Source organism: Ranitomeya imitator, chromosome 1 (assembly GCF_032444005.1).
Source record: "Ranitomeya imitator isolate aRanImi1 chromosome 1, aRanImi1.pri, whole genome shotgun sequence".
Lineage (NCBI taxonomy): Eukaryota > Metazoa > Chordata > Amphibia > Anura > Dendrobatidae > Ranitomeya > Ranitomeya imitator.
Window position 1 is genome coordinate 1233918825 of NC_091282.1, and position 21141 is coordinate 1233939965.

General features: G+C 42.5%; 1 long non-coding RNA gene across 1 annotated transcript in view; it reads right to left on the reverse strand.

Annotated features, from left to right (window-relative positions):
* The window catches only part of LOC138658397 (uncharacterized), a 158216-nt gene extending 137679 nt beyond the window's left edge, over window positions 1-20537 (reverse strand). Inside the window, exon 1 of the long non-coding RNA XR_011317487.1 lies at window positions 20487-20537. This is a non-coding gene — a long non-coding RNA (uncharacterized lncRNA). The remainder of the gene's footprint in view (window positions 1-20486) is intronic.
* Between the last annotated feature and the right edge of the window lie 604 nt (window positions 20538-21141).

The window sequence follows — 21141 nt, forward strand, 5'->3', positions numbered from 1 at the left end:
TGTATGTGTATCCTCGAACAAAAACAAGTCTCTGAAGCATGTGCAGTGTTGAGTTCCACCTTGTTGCAACGTCTATGATTAGGCGATGCTGGGGAAGGTTCAAAGACCGCTGATAGGTCTGCATACGGCTGGAGTGTACAGGCGAACGGCGGATATGTGAGCAAAGTCCACGCACTTTGAGGAGCAGGTCGGATAACCCCGGATAACTTTTCAGGAAGCACTGCACCACCAGGTTTAAGGTGTGAGCCAGGCAAGGAATGTGTTTCAGTTGGGAAAGGGAGATGGCAGCCATGAAATTCCTTCCGTTATCACTCACTACCTTGCCTGCCTCAAGATCTACAGTGCCCAGCCACGACTGCGTTTCTTACTGCAAGAACTCGGACAGAACTTCCGCGGTGTGTCTGTTGTTGCCCAAACACTTCATAGCCAATACAGCCTGCTGACGCTTGCCAGTAGCTGCCCCATAATGGGAGACCTGGTGTGCAACAGTTTCAGCTGCCGATGGAGTGGTTGTGCGACTGCGGTCTGTGGATGAGCTCTCGCTTCTGCAGGAGGAGGAGGGGGTGCGAAATCCTACAGCCAACTGTTTCCTAGACCGTGGGCTAGGCAGAACTGTCCCAAAATTGCTGTCCCCTGTGGACCCTGCAAAAAAAAAATAGGCTTTCTATGGCACACTATCTGAGAGACAGAGATGGCACACCCAGGAGTCAGGACTGGCACACAAGCAGAAAGGCCAATATTAATCTCCCACTGTTTTTTTTTTTTTTCAGGGAGAATTTAGAAACCCCAAATAAAAAAATGATTTTTTCAGGAAAAATTTAGAAAACAAATAAAAAAAAGTGATTTTTTCAGAGAGAATTTAGAAACCAAATAAAAAAAAATAAAAAAAAAGGCTTTCTATGGCCCACTATCTGAGAGAGAGAGCTGGCACACCCAGGAGTCAGGACTGGCACACAAGCAGAAAGGCCAATATTAATCTCCCACTGTTTTTTTTTATTTTGTCAGGGAGAATTTAGAAAAAAAATAAAATGATTTTTTAAGGAAGAATTTAGAAAACAAATAAAAAAAAGTGATTTTTTCAGAGAGAATTTAGAAACCAAATAAAAAAAAAAAAATAGGCTTTCTATGGCACACTATCTGAGAGAGAGATGGCACACCCAGGAGTCAGGACTGGCACACAAGCAGAAAGGCCAATATTAGTCTCCCAGTTTTTTTTTTGTTTTTTTTTCACGGAGAATTTAGAAACCCCCCAAAAAAACATGATTTTTTCAAGAAGAATTTAGAAAACAAATAAAAAAGTGATTTTTTCAGAGAGAATTTAGAAACCAAATTAAAAAAAAAAAAAAAAAGGCTTTCTATGGCCCACTATCTGAGAGAGAGAGATGGCACACCCAGGAGTCAGGACTGGCACACAAGCAGAAAGGCCAATATTAATCTCCCACAGTTTTTTTTTATTTTTTCAGGGAGAATTTAGAAACCCCAAAAAAAAAAATGTTTTTTTTTAAGGAAGAATTTAGAAAACAAATTAAAAAAAGTGATTTTTTCAGAGAGAATTTAGAAACCAAATAAAAAAACAAAACAAAAATAGGCTTTCTATGGCACACTATCTGAGAGAGAGAGATGGCACACCCAGGAGTCAGGACTGGCACAGAAGCAGAAAGGCCAATATTAATCTCCCACTGTTATTTTTTTTCAGGGAGAATTTAGAAACCCCAAATAAAAAAATGATTTTTTCAGGAAGAATTTAGAAAACGAATAAAAAAAAGTGATTTTTTCAGAGAGAATTTAGAAACCAAATAAAAAAAAAAAAAGGCTTTCTATGGCCCACTATCTGAGAGAGAGAGAGATGGCACACCCAGGAGCCAGGACTGGCACACAAGCAGAAAGGCCAATATTAATCTCCCACTGTTTTTTTCTTTTTTTTTCAGGGAGAATTTAGAAACCCCCCAAAAAAACATGATTTTTTCAGGAAGAATTTAGAAAACAAATTAAAAAAATGATTTTTTCAGAGAGAATTTAGAAACCAAATAAAAAAATAAAAAAAAGGCTTTCTATGGCCCACTATCTGAGAGAGAGAGAGATGGCACACCCAGGAGTCAGGACTGGCACACAAGCAGAAAGGCCAATTTTAATCTCCCACTTTTTTTATTTTTTCAGGGAGAATTTAGAAACCCCCCAAAAAATGATTTTTTAAGGAAGAATTTAGAAAACAAATAAAAAAAAGTGATTTTTTCAGAGAGAATTTAGAAACCAAATAAAAAAACAAAACAAAAATAGGCTTTCTATGGCACACTATCTGAGAGAGAGAGATGGCACACCCAGGAGTCAGGACTGGCACAGAAGCAGAAAGGCCAATATTAATCTCCCACTGTTTTTTTTTTTTTTCAGGGAGAATTTAGAAACCCCAAATAAAAAAATGATTTTTTCAGGAAGAATTTAGAAAACAAATAAAAAAAAGTGATTTTTTCAGAGAGAATTTAGAAACCAAATAAAAAAAAAAAGGCTTTCTATGGCCCACTGAGAGAGAGAGATGGCACACCCAGGAGCCAGGACTGGCACACAAGCAGAAAGGCCAATATTAATCTCCCACTGTTTTTTTCTTTTTTTTTCAGGGAGAATTTAGAAACCCCCCCAAAAAACATGATTTTTTCAGGAAGAATTTAGAAAAATAAAAAAAGTGATTTTTTCAGAGAGAATTTAGAAACCAAATAAAAAAATAAAAAAAAGGCTTTCTATGGCCCACTATCTGAGAGAGAGAGATGGCACACCCAGGAGTCAGGACTGGCACACAAGCAGAAAGGCCAATATTAATCTCCCACTGTTTTTTTATTTTTTCAGGGAGAATTTAGAAACCCCCCAAAAAATGATTTTTTAAGGAAGAATTTAGAAAACAAATAAAAAAAAGTGATTTTTTCAGAGAGAATTTAGAAACCAAATAAAAAAAACAAAACAAAAATAGGCTTTCTATGGCACGCTATCTGAGAGAGAGAGATGGCACACCCAGGAGTCAGGACTGGCACAGAAGCAGAAAGGCCAATATTAATCTCCCACTGTTTTTTTTTTTTTTCAGGGAGAATTTAGAAACCCCAAATAAAAAAATGATTTTTTTCAGGAAGAATTTAGAAAAAAATAAAAAAAAAGTGATTTTTTCAGAGAGAATTTAGAAACCAAATAATAAAAAAAAAGGCTTTCTATGGCCCACTATCTGAGAGAGAGAGATGGCACACCCAGGAGTCAGGACTGGCACACAAGCAGAAAGGCCAATATTAATCTCCCACTGTTTTTTTTTTTTTCAGGGAGAATTTAGAAACCCCCCAAAAAATGATTTTTTAAGGAAGAATTTAGAAAACAAATAAAAAAAAGTGATTTTTTCAGAGAGAATTTAGAAACCAAATTAAAAAAAAAAAAAAAGCTTTCTATGGCACACTATCTGAGAGAGAGAGATGGCACACACAGGAGTCAGGACTGGCACACAAGCAGAAAGGCCAATATTAATCTCCCACTGTTTTTTTTTTTTTTCAGGGAGAATTTAGAAACCCCAAATAAAAAAATGATTTTTTCAGGAAGAATTTAGAAAACAAATAAAAAAAAGTGATTTTTTCAGAAAGAATTTAGAAACCAAATAAAAAAAATAAATAAATAGGCTTTCTATGGCCCACTATCTGGGAGAGAGAGATGGCACGCTCAGGACTGGCACACAAGCCCAAAGGCCAATATTAATGTCCCACTGTTTTTTTTTTCAGGGAGAATTTATAAAACCAATAAAAAAAAAATAAATAGGCTTTCTATGGCCCACTATTTGACAGAGAGATGGCACGCTCAGGACTGGCACACAAGCCCAAAGGCCAATATTAATCTCCCACTGTTTTTTTTTTCAGGGAGAATTTATAAAACCAATAAAAAATAAATAAATAGGCTTTCTATGGCCCACTATATGAGATGGCACGCTCAGGACTGGCACACAAGCCCAAAGGCCAATATTAATCTCCCACTGTTTTTTTTTTTCAGGGAGAATTTAGAAACCCCACAAAAAAAAAAAAAAACAGAAAAAAAAATTAGGCTTTCTATGGCCCACTATGTGAGATGGCACACACAGGGATGGCACTCGAGCAGAAATGCCAATCTTAATCTCCCACAGCTTTTTTTTTCAGGGAGAATTTAGAAACCTCACAAAAAAAAACTGAAAAAAAAATTAGGCTTTCTATGGCCCACTATATGAGATGGCACACACAGGGATGGCACTCGAGCAGAAATGCCAATCTTAATCTCCCACAGCTTTTTTTTTTAGGGAGAATTAAAGAAAAAAAAAAAAACAGGGACTGTTACAATTACTATCTCCCTTCAGTAATCTCATCCAGGTATGGCAGGCAGCAATAAGGAGTGGACTGATGCACAAATTAAATCAAAAGTGTGGACAAACAAACAAGATAGCTGTGCAGAAAGGAAGGAACAAGAGGATTTGTGCTTTGAAAAAAGCAGTTGGTTTGCACAGCGGTGTACACACAGCAATGCAGCTATCAGGGAGCCTTCTAGAGCAGCCCAATGAGCTACAGCGCTGAGGAAAAAAAATGTAGCTTCCACTGTCCCTGCAAACAAAGGTGGTGTTGGACAGTGGAAATCACTACAGCACAAGCGGTTTGGTGGTTAATGGACCCTGCCTAACGCTATCCCTGCTTCTGACGAAGCGGCAGCAACCTCTCCCTAGGCTCATATCAGCAGCAGTAAGATGGCGGTCGGCGGGAACGCCCCTTTATAGCCCCTGTGACGCCGCAGACAGCAAGCCAATCACTGCAATGCCCTTCTCTAAGATGGTGGGGACCAGGACCTATGTCATCACGCTGCCCACACTCTGCGTTTACCTTCATTGGCTGAGAAATGGCGCTTTTCGTGTCATTGAAACGCGACTTTGGCACGAAAGTCACGTACCGCATGGCCGACCCCGCACAGGGGTCGGGTCGGGTTTCATGAAACCCGACTTTGCCAAAAGTCGGCGACTTTTGAAAACGAACGATCCGTTTCGCTCAACCCAAATTGTCTCCCTTTACCCTTCTTCCACTTGCAGAAGCATTGTCCCCCTTTGAACACTTTTTCACTGGCAGAAGCATTGTCCCCCTTCTGTCCCACTTCCACTGGAAGAAGCATTGTCATCCTTCACCCCTCTTCCCATGGCAGAAGCATTGTCCCCCTTTACCCTTCTACCACTGGCAGAAGCATTGTTCCCCTTCTGCCCCTCTTCCACTGGCAGAAGCATTGTCCCACTTTTCCCTTCTTCCACTGGCAAATGAATTGTTCCCCTTCTGCCCCTTTTTCACTGGCATACGCATTGTCCCCCTTCGTCCCCTCTTCCCATGGCAGAAGCATTGTCTCCCTTTACCCCTCTTCTACTTGCAGAAGCAATGACTCCCATCCTACCTTTCTTACACTGGCAACATCATTGTCCCTGTTTAATATCCCTCCACTACTGGCAACAGAATTTCTCCAGCTTGCCACTTCTCCACTTTTAACAAAACATCCTTGTCCCCCTAGCCACCGCATCTCTTATAACAGAAGTACTGCTCTAGTATATATTAAATTATATTAAATTTGGATCGTCCACTATTCTTCTGGCTTGAATTATGCTTCACATACGGTACATTTCTCCAGAGACACCACTGAACGCTAATTTTGAGTGCTCTCCTGCAATACTCTAGTCTGTATGAGGAGTGCAGTGGAACAAGTGATCTCTAAATATAGCATAGATAGACATCTGCTAGCTTCCCACTACAGGGTCATGTCATAAAAGCTTGAAAGAAGAATATCAGGGAATTCTTCAGTATCATGCATGACCTGGAACTTTTGCTTTATATCTTAAGGGTTGTACACTAGTAGGACAAACCTTTTTCTCCTTCCTGTTTGGCCCATATAAAATAAAACACAATTCCCACACCAATTTTATAATGGTGGGTAATCAATATAAAGTTACTAGAAAACTCCATTAACCCATTCAATGTCAGGTATATTGGCACCATTGAAAGTGTTCCAGAAAATGAAGTATTTCTCCCCAAAAATTATTGCAATTCCACAATTTGTTATACATATGTTTATGTCCTTTGTGGACTCGTTGATGGAGGAACATGAAGATCTCTCGAGACTGCCATAACTATATATTGCGCCTCTGGTAGCTAGGACAATTTTCACACTTTTTACATGAAATATGCATACAGTACAGACCAAAAGTTTGGACACACCTTCTCATTTAAAGATTTTTCTGTATTTTCATGACTATAAAATTTGCACATTCTCACTGAAGGCATCAAAACTATGAATTAACACATGTAGAATTATATACTTAACAAAAAAGTGTGAAACAACTGAAATTATGTCTTATATTCTAGGTTCTTCAAAGTAGCCACCTTTTGCTTTGATGACTGCTTTGCACACTCTTGGCATTCTCTTGATGAGCTTCAAGAGGTAGTCACCAGGAATGGTCTTCCAACAATCTTGAAGGAGTTCCCAGAGATGCTTAGCACTTGTTGGCCCTTTTGCCTTCACTCTGTGGTCCAGCTCACCCCAAACCATCTCATCTGGCGTAGCACCCCATCAATCTTCTTCTTGGTCAAATAGCCCTTACACAACCTGAAGGTGTGCTTGGGGTCATTGTCCTGTTGAAAAATAAATGATGGTCCAGCTAAATGCAAACCGGATGAAATAGCATGCCGCTGCCAGATGCTGTGGTGACAATGCTGGTTCAGTATGCCTTCAATTTTGAATAAATCCCCAACTGTGTCACCAGCAAAGCACCCCCCACACCATCACACATTCTCCTCCATGCTTCACGGTGGGAACCAGGCATGTAGAGTCCATCCGTTCACCTTTTCTGCGTCGCACAAAGACACGGTGGTTGGAACCAAAGATCTCAAATTTGGACTCATCAGACCAAAGCACAGATTTCCACTGGCCTAATGTCCATTCCTTGTGTTCTTTAGCCCAAACAAGTCTCTTCTGCTTGTTGCCTGTCCTTATTAGTGGTTTCCTAGCAGCTATTTTACCATGAAGGCCTGCTGCACAAAGTCTCCTCTTAAAAGTTGTTGTAGAGATGTGTCTGCTGCTAGAACTCTGTGTGGCATTGACCTGGTCTCTAATCTCAGCTGCTGTTAACCTGCGCTTTCTGAGGCTGGTGACTCGGATAAACTTATCGTCAGAAGCAGAGGTGACTCTTGGTCTTCCTTTCCTGGGGCGGTCTTCATGTGAGCCAGTTTCTTTGTAGCGCTTGATGGTTTTTGCCACTGCACTTGGGGACACTTTCAAGTTTTCTCAATTTTTTCGGACTGACTAACCTTCATTTCTTAAAGTAATGATGGCTCATTTATCTTTACTTAGCTGCTTTTTTCTTGCATAATACAAATTCTAACAGTCTATTCAGTAGGACTATCAGCTGTGTATCCACCAGACTGCTGCACAACACCACTGATGGTCCCAACCCCATTTATAAGGCAAGAAATCCCACTTATTAAACCTGACAGGGAACACCTGTGAATTGAAAACCATTCCCGGTGACTACCTCTTGAAGCTCGTCAAGAGAATGCCAAGAGTGTGCAAAGCAGTCATCAAAGCAAAAGGTGGCTGCTTTGAAGAACCTAGAATATAAGACATAATTTCAGATGTTTCACACTTTTTGTTAAGTATATAATTCCACATGTGTTAATTCATAGTTTTGATGCCTTCAGTGTGAATGTACAATTTTCATAGTCATGAAAATATAGAAAAATCTTTAAATGAGAAGGTGTGTCCAAACTTTTGAGTGGTATATTACACTCCAAAAATATTTAATGTATTTCTGGATTGAGTTCGTCATTCATAAATTATTACATGTTTTGTTTTACATTTCTGTGTTATATAACACTTCACAAATGCATTCACAAATTTCTCTGGATTGAATTCGGCATTCATAGAGCATATCCCAGCATCTGACTTAGGGCATCCTCAGGCGCGGGTTCAAAAGCCACCGAGGGTCAGAGCGGGATCAATCACCAGTATAGTGGGGGTGAATTGCAGGGATCCCACTAGAATCCATGTGCTGCACCCTGTGACTGCTAACAGGGCACAGCGTTACCTTTATTACCTGCGATTCTGTGAAGCAACAGAGTTTGCTCCTATACAGACAGGGTGACGGAACCCGTGTCTATTCTGGCGTAGTACCGCTATATAGTGCCGCCATTAACTAGCAGCAGGTTCCACTCCTGTACGGTGGACCCCGGGCTGCGAATGCACCTTTACTATTTTTACATCTGCTCGGTGCGCTCCGCCAGCCCTAACAGTATACTACCGCCAGGGTCTGGCTAGCAATGGTGGACGATCAGCGTCTACAACGGTACACCCAGCAGCTGGAGGGTAGGTTGGTGGCTCTTGAACTCACAACTTTGGCCGTGGATGTCACCACAGTCGCTGTTCAGGCTGCTAGCGTAGCTGCAGCCAGTTTGTCCACTGCCACCCCTGCTCCAACATTATCCCGTCTCCCGTTACCAGACAAGTTTGCTGGTGACAGTAAGCTGTGTCGGGGATTCGTGAGCCAGTGTGCCATACATCTAAAGCTCCTAGCTGCACGTTTTCCCACTGAATGGGCTAAAGTGGGATTTATTATATCCCTTCTGTCGAGCAGGGCGTTGGAGTGGGCAACACCGCTGTGGGAGCGCAATGATCATGTGGTGCAGAGTGCTCCTCGCTTCCTGGACTCTCTGAAACAGGTCTTTATGGGACCTCATGTCACCCATGATATGGCGCTCCAACTGCTGGCATTGACACAGGGCTTGTTCATGGTTATTCAATTCGCCATCCACTTCCAGACTTTAGCATCTGAGCTGGAGTGGCCGGATAAAGTCCTTATTGCGGTGTTCTGGAAGGGACTGGCTGACCATGTGAAGAACGCCTTGGCCACCAGGGAGATTCCTGCCACACTGGAAGAGCTTATAACCATATCCACCCGCATTGACCTTTATTTTAACGAATGAAGGTTGGAGTGAACCCAGTGTGGGCAGAGGTTCCGGGTTGGCAACTACCTTCGCCAAGCCTCTGGAATCTCCTGTTCAGGCGCTCGAGTCCCATGAGGCCATGGAGGTTTCTTGAGCGGGACCTAAGTCCCGGGCCATTGAATACCCGTGGTCTGTAATGTCTGCCAGCAGTTAGGACATTATGCCAAGAAATGTCCCCAGCAGTCGGGAAACGACCATGTCTAGTAACCTTAGGAGGAGTTTCACTAGACACAGCGGCAATTTCCTCCACAGTGTCCTTTAAAAGGACAATCACCTTTGGCCCATCCACTCTTACTGTCGAGCTTTGAGTGGATTCTGGGGCGGAGGAGAATTTTATGTCCTCTGCCTTCGTCCAACGCCACACAATACTCCTGGTGATGCTCGCAAAGCTGGTGACTGTACGAGTGGTGAATGGGCCGACACTGCCCTCACAAATAAAGCACAAGACCATCCCATTTACATTATCTATGTCTCCATCTCATTATGAGATTATTTGCCGTCTTGTCATTAATGAGGGAATAGACAAAATCCTGCTAGGGATACCCTGGCTGCGTTACCACTCCCCTCATATAGAGTAGTCCTCAGGGAGAATTTTGGGATGGAGTGAATCTTGTGAGGGCAGATTTCTGAGGGAGTGCGTTCAGGTTGCTATTACTGAAGTACCCGCAGATCTTTCCTCTCTCCCTAAGCACTATTGGCCCTATGCGGGTGTATTCTCCAAGAGGGCTGCGGAGACCCCCTCCGCCCCATCGCCTCTAAGACTGCCCTATTGACCCCCAATTGGAAACTAGACCCCCCAAGGAGCTTACCTAGATTGATAGTGAGCACTATGAACCCCCAGGTGCTTCACAATTTGACCTGTAAAAATGAAAAAGAACTTTTTTTCACAAAAATATTTCCTTTAGCCTCAATTTTTTCATTTTCACATGGGCAACAGGAAAAATGGATCATAAAATGTGTTGGGCAAATTCTCCTGAGTACACCAATACCTCATATGTGGTCACAAATCACTGTTTGTGCACACGACAAATCTCGGAAGGGAAGGAGCGCCATTTGACTTTTGAATGAAAAAATTAGCTCCAATCGTTAGTGGACACCATGTCGCGTTTGGAGAGCCCTTGTTTACCTAAAGATTGGAGCTCCCCCAAAATTGACCCCATTTTGGAAACTAGACCCCCCAAGGAGCTTATCTAGATGCTTTGTGGGCACTTTGAACCCCCACATGCTTAACAAATTGATCCGTATATATGAAAAAATACTTTTATTTTCACAAAAAATGTATTTTAGCCTCAATTTGTTCATTTCCACATGAACAGCAGGATAAAATGGATCCTAAAATTTATTGGGCAATTTCTCCTGAGTACACTGATACTTCATATGTGGGGGTAAACCACTGTTTCACCGTCAGGAGATCAGTGTAACAGATGCGCGTTTGACTCGGCCTAAAAAATGCCTGTCAAAAATATGTTGCCAAACCAAAGATGCGTGTGTCTGTCTAAAGGGCAAAGTGCAACATGTTTGTGAGATGCTGAATTATAGAAAGCAGATCAGTGTTGGAGGAAAACCAAACAAACTGATGGATGCTTGTGAAAAACTAAGTTTAAAGAGGAGTGCACAAGGAGGGGGACAAGGCGGGTCATCTCCATTCTAGAATCCTGGTGGCACAGAGCGAGACTCCACACATATGGGTTGAAATTCATGGAGGGAAAAATGGTAACAAAATTCTCATTGGGGTCTGTTACAAACCCCCAAATATAACAGAAACCATGGAAAGTCTACTTCTAAAGCAGATAGATGAAGCTGCAACCCATAATGAGGTCCTGGTTATGGGGGACTTTAACTACCCGGATATTAACTGGGAAACAGAAACCTGTGAAACCCATAAAGGCAACAGGTTTCTGCTAATAACCAAGAAAAATTATCTTTCACAATTGGTGCAGAATCCAACCAGAGGAGCAGCACTTTTAGACCTAATACTATCTAATAGACCTGACAGAATAACAAATCTGCAGGTGGTCGGGCATTTAGGAAATAGCGACCACAATATTGTGCAGTTTCACCTGTCTTTCACTAGGGGGACTTGTCAGGGAGTCACAAAAACATTGAACTTTAGGAAGGCAAAGTTTGAACAGCTTAGAGATGCCCTTAATCTGGTAGACTGGGACAATATCCTCAGAAATAAGAATACAGATAATAAATGGGAAATGTTTAAGAACATCCTAAATAGGCAGTGTAAGCGGTTTATACCTTGTGGGAATAAAAGGACTAGAAATAGGAAAAACCCAATGTGGCTAAACAAAGAAGTAAGACAGGCAATTAACAGTAAAAAGAAAGCATTTGCACTACTAAAGCAGGATGGCACCATTGAAGCTCTAAAAAACTATAGGGAGAAAAATACTTTATCTAAAAAACTAATTAAAGCTGCCAAAAAGGAAACAGAGAAGCACATTGCTAAGGAGAGTAAAACTAATCCCAAACTGTTCTTCAACTATATCAATAGTAAAAGAATAAAAACTGAAAATGTAGGCCCCTTAAAAAATAGTGAGGAAAGAATGGTTGTAGATGACGAGGAAAAAGCTAACATATTAAACACCTTCTTCTCCACGGTATTCACGGTGGAAAATGAAATGCTAGGTGAAATCCCAAGAAACAATGAAAACCCTATATTAAGGGTCACCAATCTAACCCAAGAAGAGGTGCGAAACCGGCTAAATAAGATTAAAATAGATAAATCTCCGGGTCCGGATGGCATACACCCACGAGTACTAAGAGAACTAAGTAATGTAATAGATAAACCATTATTTCTTATTTTTAGTGACTCTATAGCGACAGGGTCTGTTCCACAGGACTGGCGCATAGCAAATGTGGTGCCAATATTCAAAAAGGGCTCTAAAAGTGAACCTGGAAATTATAGGCCAGTAAGTCTAACCTCTATTGTTGGTAAAATATTTGAAGGGTTTCTGAGGGATGTTATTCTGGATTATCTCAATGAGAATAACTGTTTAACTCCATATCAGCATGGGTTTATGAGAAATCGCTCCTGTCAAACCAATCTAATCAGTTTTTATGAAGAGGTAAGCTATAGGCTGGACCACGGTGAGTCATTGGACGTGGTATATCTCGATTTTTCCAAAGCGTTTGATACCGTGCCGCACAAGAGGTTGGTACACAAAATGAGAATGCTTGGTCTGGGGGAACATGTGTGTAAATGGGTTAGTAACTGGCTTAGTGATAGAAAGCAGAGGGTGGTTATAAATGGTATAGTCTCTAACTGGGTCGCTGTGACCAGTGGGGTACCGCAGGGGTCAGTATTGGGACCTGTTCTCTTCAACATATTCATTAATGATCTGGTAAAAGGTTTACACAGTAAAATATCGATATTTGCAGATGATACAAAACTATGTAAAGCAGTTAATACAAGAGAAGATAGTATTCTGCTACAGATGGATCTGGATAAGTTGGAAACTTGGGCTGAAAGGTGGCAGATGAGGTTTAACAATGATAAATGTAAGGTTATACACATGGGAAGAGGGAATCAATATCACCATTACACACTGAACGGGAAACCACTGGGTAAATCTGACAGGGAGAAGGACTTGGGGATCCTAGTTAATGATAAACTTACCTGGAGCAGCCAGTGCCAGGCAGCAGCTGCCAAGGCAAACAGGATCATGGGGTGCATTAAAAGAGGTCTGGATACACATGATGAGAGCATTATACTGCCTCTGTACAAATCCCTAGTTAGACCGCACATGGAGTACTGTGTCCAGTTTTGGGCACCGGTGCTCAGGAAGGATATAATGGAACTAGAGAGAGTACAAAGGAGGGCAACAAAATTAATAAAGGGGATGGGAGAACTACAATACCCAGATAGATTAGCGAAATTAGGATTATTTAGTCTAGAAAAAAGACGACTGAGGGGCGATCTAATAACCATGTATAAGTATATAAGGGGACAATACAAATATCTCGCTGAAGATCTGTTTATACCAAGGAAGGTGACGGGCACAAGGGGGCATTCTTTGCGTCTGGAGGAGAGAAGGTTTTTCCACCAACATAGAAGAGGATTCTTTACTGTTAGGGCAGTGAGAATCTGGAATTGCTTGCCTGAGGAGGTGGTGATGGCGAACTCAGTCGAGGGGTTCAAGAGATGCCTGGATGTCTTCCTGGAGCAGAACAATATTGTATCATACAATTATTAGGTTCTGTAGAAGGACGTAGATCTGGGTATTTATTATGATGGAATATAGGCTGAACTGGATGGACAAATGTCTTTTTTCGGCCTTACTAACTATGTTACTATGTTACTATATAGTTGCTTTGAAGGGAAAGGATGGGTCGGAGCTTACTGGTCACGTGGCAATTTGGAGGTGATGACAGAGTATTATTCGGATCTTTCTAAGTCGCGGGTACAACCAACGATGGAGGAGGTGGATGGTTTTCTGGCAGAGGTTCAGCTTCCTAGACTTTGGACGGTTGATCAGGAACTTCTTGAACAGCCGTTTAATTTGTAGGAGCTTGACGCCGCACTGGCCTCTATGCCTAATGCTAAAGCCCAAGGGGTGGATGGTATCCCCGGGGAGGTGTAAATAAAATGTAAATACAAGGTATTGTTTCACATTTTGTTGGAGGTGTATGCTGCTGGTGTGGTGGAGGGTGAGTTTTCGTGGTCCATGCCTGTGGCAATAACTGAAGTATTGCCAAAACAGGGTAAGGATCCGACGGATCCAGCTTCTTCTCGCCCAATCTCATTATTAACCATAGATATCAAAATCTTGGCCAAAATATTGGCTAATCGTCTTAACAAGGTGATAACGACTCTAATAAATTGAGAACAGTCCGGTTTTATGCCCAATGGTTCAACAGCATGTAATCTTAGACGATTGTTTCTCAATATGCAGGTAAAATCAGACAATATGCGTCAGAGGGTTGTGGTGTCTTTAGACACAGCAAAGGCTTTTGATAGTTTAGAATGGCGTTATTTGTGTTATGAAGGCTATGGATTTTGGTGAGAGATTTATAATTTGAGTGCAATTGTTTTATGACTCTCCAAGAGCCAGGATACGGGTAAATGGGCTCTTGTGGGGGATTTCCCTTTGTATAGGGGAACACGGTAGAGGTGCCCCTTGTCTCCTCCCTTGATTGCAATTGCTGTTGAGCCCTTGGTGGCGGTGATATGGAGGTATAGGGACATAAAGGGATTTAGATATGGAAACCATGAAGAAAAGATTGCCCTTTACGCGGATGATGTGTTACTGTTCTTGGACGATGCGCAGTAGTCTTTGGGTGCTGTTCTGAACAGCATTAAAAAAAATTGGGGATCTTTCCGGATTATCTGTTAATTGGGATAAGTCTGTGTTGTTGCTCCTCTGACACTAGACCCTGGGGTTCCCTTAATGGTGGTACAGGTGTGTAAATATCTGTGGATCATGGTTTCAGGCAAAATAGAGGACTATGTGCGGCTCAACCTGACTCCTATGCACGGCTCAACCTGACTCCTATGCTTGTGAAGTTCCAGCTGAAAATTGGGGCCCGGAAGAAGCTATTTCTGTCAGTTGCAGGAAGAGTAAATTTGGTCAAAATGATGCTCATGTCTCAGCTCCTATACTTATTGCATAATGCTCCAGTGTGGCTGCCTCAGAGTACATTTTATAGGATCAAGACTCTATTTAGGGACTTAATTTGGAAGGGTGGCCTGGTGGGCATCACATTGGAACATCTGCTAAGGGTGAAGGATGAGGGTGGTTTGGTGGTCCCCAATCCATGGATTTACTGTACAGAATCTCAATGCCAGCATATGGTAGGTTGAGGAGAATCGGAAGAGGGCGCTTAAGCGGAGACAATCATTGAACACGTGGTAGGGAAAGGCCCATTGTTAGCCAGTCTGGAAGCAGGCAGATTCAGAATGAACTCCAAACAATTCCCAACAATAGCTATGATGGGGAAAGTGTGGCAGAAAATTAAGTATTGGAAGGGAGTAACTTACGAGGGGTTCAGTCAGTGGAGGCGCATTGGCATTTGGTTCGTGTCTCAGTTGCTTGATGGGGATGTTCGTAAAACATTAGAGACATTTAGGACTGAGTTTCCTTTGTCCCAGAAGATGTTCTTTCAATATTTGCATTTGCGACACGCCCTAAATTGTCAAAAGGAGGGGTCGCACATGATTCTGCAGTCCGATAGCTTGTTGAATCTTATCAGGTCTCAGAGGAGTACGAGGGGGTTTATTACCATGATGTACAGGGGTCGGTTGGATACCTTTTTAATGAAACATCCATTAAGGCTAAATGAAAAATGGGGGGCGGACGTGGGTCCTTTGTCGGAGTCCCAGTGGAAGTCTATACTTCCGTCCTTGAGTGAGGCTAAGAGGGTGTCGGAGTTATACCTGGTGTATAGGGTGTACAGGACCATGGCATGGATGAGGAAGGCAGGACTGAGAGGTGACTCAAAATGCCGAAGGTGCGTTGAGGATGATGCAGATGTCATACATATGATGTGGTCGTGCTCTCACCTCCAACCCTTTTGGGTGAAGGTGCTTAACTTGATTCAAGAGGTGACAGGGCTAAATGTGGTGCGTAACCAGCTGACTAGCCTTCTGAGTTGTATGGATGATATTTCTACGGATGAATGTGGAAGGCTGATTATTGCAAGATTGTTGTATGCTGCGAGAAAGCTTATTGTGATTTACCGGTTGTCTGAAAAACCTCCAGGGAAAAAGGAATTTATTAATAACATTAATTTTATTTTCCGTATGGAAAGGAATATCTACATCTAGAGAGGTCAGAGAATACAAAATTTGAAAATGTGTGGGGCGGATGGATGGATTACCCAGGCGTGGCGTCTCCTGAGTTATTGCAGAGTAGAATGGGGGTTGTTTAGTTGCTTCTGGAGGGACTTTTACATGTACTGTTGGACAATTTTCAAGAGGTGATGTTGTCAGTTGGTTAATAGAATAACAGAAACACATGGGCTACTTGCACAGTGAAAAAGTCTGTAGGAACATGTTCACACACCACCAAGAAACTTGAAGACATAAAAGAGCACAGTAAAACCAAAAACACTCAGTTGCAAAAAAATCACAGTAATCAGCAAGTGCTAGTAAAAAGATGTAAAAAAGATGTAAAAAACATACAGGTAATATACAGATGATCAGGTTTTTAAATACATCAGATAGGGATTGCATACATCAGTTAGGACTGCTCTATATGGGTATACCTTGATGTTTGGTCGAGCAGCTTAGTATACTTTTTTGCAAAAAACGTATCAACCAAATACCATGTTTTTTCATCTTTTTACTAGCACTTGCTGATTACTGTGATTTTTTTGCAAAGGAGTGTTTTTGGTTTTACTGTGCTCTTTTGTGTCTTCAAGTTTCTTGGTGGTGTGTGAACATGTTCCTACAGACTTGTTCACTGGGCAAGTAGCCCATGTGTTTCTGTTTCCATAATTGTTCACTTATGTCTACAAGATTAGGGAGTTATCCACCACTCCTTGTGGGCTATCTGCACAAAAGCTGTTCCATTCAGCGTGTCCACATGGACATTTCCTCTCTGAGCCCTGCTCATACAGGTACTATACAGATGATCAGGTTTTTAAATACATCAGATAGGGATTGCACACATCAGTTAGGACTGCTCTATATGGGTATACCATGACGTTTGGTGGAGCAGCTTAGTATACATTTTTTGCAAAAAACGTATCAACCAAACACCCTGTATTGGATAATAGTTAAGGGACTGGGGTGAGGGAGGGTTGGTTATGGGGTAAGGGTCCTGTTTTCGTAAAATGAAAATGTATGAATTGATTTAGTATTAGTGGTACCTATCTGGAAAATGTGTCAGACTGTGTTTCTGCATGTCATATGCTTTATATACAAAATTATAATATTTAAAAAAGTGGAGTGCATCGTCCGTAACTATAAACACACATGTGGCACATGCTTCATCATCTACACCAATACATATTACCAATAATATCCAAATGTCACAGTCGCAAATTTTTTGTTCTAGTGTAACAAACACTGTTAAAGGAATGGAACTAAGAGTCGATAACCACAACCCTGGGAAACACCAGATTTCCTCTTTACAAGATATGGACAATGATGGTATTGATGACAACTTTGAAATTAATTTACCACATACACACCAAGAAGATGAAGATCACAGCTGCAAAAAAATGTGCAACAAAAAGGCCATGAATGTCTGGAAAATAATTTTCTCTTGGGCAAACTTTCCCTCTTACTAAAGTGGCAAAGAATGATGCATACACAGCTCTCCTGTCTATTCAGTGTGAGACGGTTGAAAGATGATTTATTCTGTTTTGTCCATGTCCACTTTTTGAAAGCAAGCATAAAAGAAGGATAAAATAGCGGCAAGACTTGTGATTTGGGTCAGTAAGGAGGTAATGTCAGGTAAAGATAGATAGATCTGCATGTCATCGGCTTACTGATGATATTGTAAACCTTGCCATTACATCAGCTGTCCCAGGCCGAAGGTGTAGATGAAGAAGTGTAGGGGTCCTAGAACTGAGCCTTGAACACCGAAAGACCGTGGTCGAGGTGAGGAGGTGTGGTAGAGGGAGACGCTGAATGTCCACATAACACACAGGTTGTTTTTAAAAGACTCTGCCGATAACCCCCAGAAGGCCATTTGCACCAACAGCCAGTTCCGCATTAGCAGAGTTAGCAAAACTCCATTCCTAACCACCACAAGCATGATTAGGCACATGGCAGCAAGGCACTCGACTTTGTTGGTTGAACACAAGGCTCCATGACCATGAACAGTGTCTGCGGGGTGATACCACTGCTTCTTCCAATGTTGTGCGTGCAAGCAAATCCCCTGTCCATGGTGCATGCAAAGATGCCTCATGCCCTGCATCTGCAGTTGCACACAAACTCAACTAGCACCATCAACAAGCATGTCCACGTCCTTGTCCCATCGCAGCGTTCAGTTGACCATACCCCATTCTTGGGAACGCAAGCGGAAATAAGCAGCCAATGCCACAGTACTAAATTCACACATTTCTCGTCTGCTTGCGTGCGAAATGTTGCATTTTATGCCCATGTGAGACTTAAGCTTTCAGCAACCTGATGGTGGTTACCATCACAAGGAACTCATTACCCAGCTGCCACAAATTTTCCCTGTCTGCCATCATGACATTCGACAAGCAAGCACATATCCCACAACATTACCCGGGCCCTCTACAATGCTGTTACAGGGAAAGTGCTCCTAAGCACGGACACTTGGACAAGTGCATGTGGGCAGGGATGGTACATCTCACTGACGGCACACTGGTTAGCGTAGAGGAAGCCATGAACCAGTCGGACATTGGGAGACCATGTTGCATATGTATCGACACAGGTTATGGAAGACTTTGTCTGTCATATTCAGGGTTTAGAACTGTAGCCTCTGGGCAATTGGAAGGTAGTGAAGGGCCTGGCAGAGAGGAGAGGCAGGGGAATAATAGAGGGACAGTTGGTTTACTTGGGCATCATAGTTTAGGATAGATTGTAGTGGCGCAAGAGTGCTAGTGGGGAGGCCAGACAGTAGAAGGGTGCAATAGTGTAGGCGGGAAATCCTGAGGGTGTGCGCAAACATTTTTGCAGTTTTTTGGAATGTACGGATCCTAGAAATATTTTTGGGTTGTAGTGGCTCAGGGCTTGGATATGTATCTTGAAAGAGAGGGCAGAGTTGAGGATCACCTCGAGGCCCCGAACATGTGGGACTATTTGTACCTTGTGCCAGACCGGCATTACTCAGGCACGTGTCCCACAACATTACCCGTGCCCTCCACAATGCTGTTATTGAGAAAGTCCACCTAACCACAGACACGTGGACAAGTGCTTGTGGTCAGGGACGGTACATCTCACTAAAGGCACACAGGGTTAAGATAGTGGAAGCCGGGACACAGTCCAACCTTGAGATGGTGCACGTCCTCCCAACCCCGAGTATTGCTGGCCCTACATCAATCTGGGTTGCCACCACAGTCAACAGCTCCTGCACCTCCTCTTCCTTCGCATCCTCTGCGGCCTCAATCTCCAAAAATAACACATCAGTCACAAGCTGGAAGCAGTGCAGCATTGCCTCAGGCAATCATCAACAGGCTGTGCTGAAGCAAATATGATTAGGTGACAAACCACACAATGATGAAGAGTTGTGGACAGCTCTGAAAGGGCAGGCAGATCTGTGGCTGACACCACTGAACCTACAGCCAGGCATGGTCGTGTGTGACAATGGCTGGAACCTGGTGGCAAGCTCACACACGTGCCATGCCTGGCCCATGTGATTAACCTCATTGTTCAATGTTTACTGAAAAACGACACGGAGGTGCCAGATCTGCTAGGAAAAGTACGAGGCTCTAAATACCCATTTTAGAAAGCCAGCTACAGCTTCATCCGCCCTTGCCGTGATTCTGCAGCGCTTGCAGCTTCTGGCTCACCGACTGGTGTGTGGACTTGGATGTCAGACATATGTACCATCCTCCAAAACTTTGAGGAATTCACCAAGATGGTGAGCGGCAATGACGCCATAATTAACATCTCCATCCTGCTTCTCCGTGTTCTAATATAAATATTTATACTTATTTATATAGCGTCAACATATTTACAGTTTGAAACACAACAGTCCTCCTAAGTAAAAACGATAAACGATAACAATAATACAATAATTACACAGAAATAAAACAACCCTGCTCGTGACAGCTTACAATCTACACTAAGTAACAACGAGAACAATAATTAAACCCCCCCCAAAGAAATCCAACTCGTGACAACTTACTATCTACAATGAGGTGGGGGAGATAAAAACTACAGGGGAATGTATTTACAAGGATGTATTTACAATGATATTACTGAGGTTTGTTGAAAGTTGTGGAGGCTGGAGGACAAGGAGGAGGAGGAGAGCATGTTCAGTTGTCCTTTTGGTGATGACACGGAAGTATCGACTGTTAGCAGTCTTGCACGCATGCCTGAGTTTATGTTCCTTTGCCTTTCCCGTCACCCTCGCGTTATCAAAATTTTGGGTGACAGGGAATACTGATTGGTGACACTTCCAGACACACGCTATAAGGAGAACTTTATTTCTCTTATTCCAGAGGCAGACAGGTGTAGTACGATGTTGGAGGAGCATAGGGCCCTTCTTACAGAATTATTAAAACAATTCCCATCTGAAAACGCCTGCAGAGGAGGTCACAGTTCATTGGCCAAGCAAGTAGTACAGGTGAGAGAGATACAACTCCAATCCAGCAGAGGCAGTGGAACACTGACAAAGTTCAGGGAGAGTTTTCTCAGACCATCCCATCGCCCTGGCCCTGAGGCGTGGAGGACTGTCACAAGGAGTGTTTTGTTTTGTAAAATGCTGAGGGAGTACCTTGCTAACTGTACCAATGTCCTCTGTCATTCCTCGGTGCCCTTTAATTATTATTTTGCAAAGCTGAGCAGGGAACATGAACTGTCTCTCTACTGCGAACGTGCCCTGTACTCACGGTCATGGAGCGCACGGTGCCTCGCTTTCTGGCAGTCACTGTGAACATGGCTCCTCGCTTTCTGGCAGTAATCCTTTTATTGGCGGGAGCACACGCTTACGTAATACAGAGACAAAGTACAACACCGGAAAAGCATTCACACTCTGCTCCTCAGACTTTCTATGTGCGCAGTGACTGCCTGTAGGCAGAATATGAGGATGGTGGTAGTAGTAGTTGGAGCATTTAACACAGTCATGAAGCAGCCATAACAACTTGAAAGAGAAGTATTTTTAACGAGATACCACACAGTTAGAAATGTGGCCTGTATTTGTTAATTTTGTAAAGTAAAATAGTATACCGAACTAGGGTAACAGACATCAAATACAGCTTAATGTAGGCCTGAATTTCCACATTTTGTAGGCCACAAATACATCAGACGTCTCACAGCAATAACACACTGGCAAATATGTGTCTTTTCTTTCGGAAGCTAAATAGTGCTGTATAGAATTAGAGTATCAGAAAGCAGAAAAAGGCGTACACCGGCCTATAATGACCAAACTTGGAGCACACAGTTATATGCCGGCTGTCACGGAAATACCACACTGGCAAATATGTGGCCTTTTTTTTTGTTTGATATGCAAAATAGTGCTGTATATAATTTGAGTATAACACAGCC